Genomic DNA, 1,925 nt, shown 5'->3' on the forward strand with positions numbered 1-1,925 from the left:
TGCCCAAACCCACACAGGTAGTAAGTGGCAGAATTTGGATTTGAACCCAGCAAGTCACAAATGGGATAGCAGTCCCCACGCTGTGATGTTACTGTGTGGTTCCCGTACAGGCCACCCCAAGAGCCTTCCGTCCAGGGAGCTCTCTGTCATGGCGACGACTGCACGCCACAGTCTCCGCATGGGGGTGGTTTGCATTGTGTCTGGGTTGATATCCTGGTGAATGAGGCTGCAGTGGACATTCCTAGGCATATTTCTTTATGGACTTTGTGAGCTGAAGTGCCACCTGTGGGATTTCTAGAGCAAGGGGCATTCCGGTGACCATTGTCACAGATCCTGCCCGATGTCCTTCCCGGAGGTGGCCCTGGCTTGCACGCCTTCCAGCTCTGCAGGATACGCCTGAGTGCAACTCTTTTCTTTGCAGCTACCCGGACAGTTCTGTCTGCTGGACGGACTCCCTCCCGTTTGAAAACTGCCTCAGAATCAGCTCCACGCCTCTGATGAGTAGTTCTTATGACGGGTCATTTTCTAGTCTACAAATTTTCTGGAGTTTTGCCAGACCCGATGTTCCAGAAAACCCCCTCTATCCCTATTGGAAACAGTGACTCCAAATGGGCTGCCCACCGTGCCAGGCTGTGAGATGAGATGATGCTGTTTTGTTCCCGCCCACCCGCCTTAAGTGCCAGTATTGTCAGGACCCGTATTTCCAACTTCTTTTCTGCACTTTTTCACTCAACTGACCAATGTTATCAGATCAAAGGATGCTATGGGGATTTCACTCATTCATTCATTTATTCATTCATCATCTCCAGGGGGATTGATTCAGGCCAAGCCCCAGGTGGAGACATTGAGGAGTTAGAGAACAGCAGACCAGTCCTGGCCTCCTTAGAAGCTCACGGCCCCGTGGGTGAGACGGACTCGGGGAGCGGGGAGGAGGGACTCCTGATCCAGCCAGGGAGTGTGGGGAGGGGGAGGCAGGGACACCCCCTCTGAGGAGGGACTCTCTGAGCTGGACCGCCAAGAACAGGAAGAATCTAGGCAAGCCAACAATGGGAACAGAGAGGGGATTGGGTGCTGTAGGTGGTGCGAACAGCCAGCGCAGAGATCCCAAGGTCCGGCAGAGCCTGTGCTCCCAGGGGGGTGCCGGGAGCAGTGACTAGTCAAGGCCAATGGGCAGGGGCTGGGCCATGCCTGAGGTCAGGGTCCTAACCCTGCAGGTGAGAAGTTGTAGCACCGGCTATGCGTGGCAGGCACAGCGAGCTTGCAGGCAACACTGGCCACTGGCCAGGGTGGAGATGCCAGGGGAGCCCTGGGGGGCTGTCTTGCTCTGTGGAGGGAAGCCCACCCACTAGGGAGAGGGGAGGGGAGTGTCCTTCCCCGGCCTCTTGAAGCTGGGGAATAAGAAACGTTTCCTAACAACAAAAGTAAGCGTGAGCCCAAACAGCCCCTTCCTGACCTGACTCCCTCGCGCCTTTGCCTGATCCAGGATTCGGGCCCACAGTGATGAGAGACTAGGATTCAGAACCCACCGGTCCACTGATGCCATCTGGCAGCCTGTCCCCTGGCAGGCAGTCTGCTGGTGGGGGGTGGCCAGCCCCCTGGGCCAGTGAGGGCCCAGAACACAGCCCCTTCTCTCTGCAGACTTGGGGTCAGGCAGCAGTGCTCAGAGGTCCCGTGGGAAGTGAAGGCGCACACAAGTAGCGTGCCAGTCCCTGGGGGCAGGGCCAGGGCACTCCTCCCTGCCAGCGCCCTGAGAGCACCTTTCACTCCACGGCCTCCACTGGCCAGCGCCCCACAGCTCCTGGTGGCCATCTCCACCATCCTGGCCACGGGACACAGGATGGCACTAGGACAGAGACAGACAGGGCCTGCCTGCCCTCCCAGCCGGGAGACGCGGGCCTCGGAGTCAGGATGGCACGTGGGAGGTG

The sequence above is a fragment of the Lipotes vexillifer genome, unplaced genomic scaffold (genome assembly GCF_000442215.2).
Source record: "Lipotes vexillifer unplaced genomic scaffold, Lipotes_vexillifer_v1.1 scaffold1094, whole genome shotgun sequence".
NCBI lineage: Eukaryota > Metazoa > Chordata > Mammalia > Artiodactyla > Lipotidae > Lipotes > Lipotes vexillifer.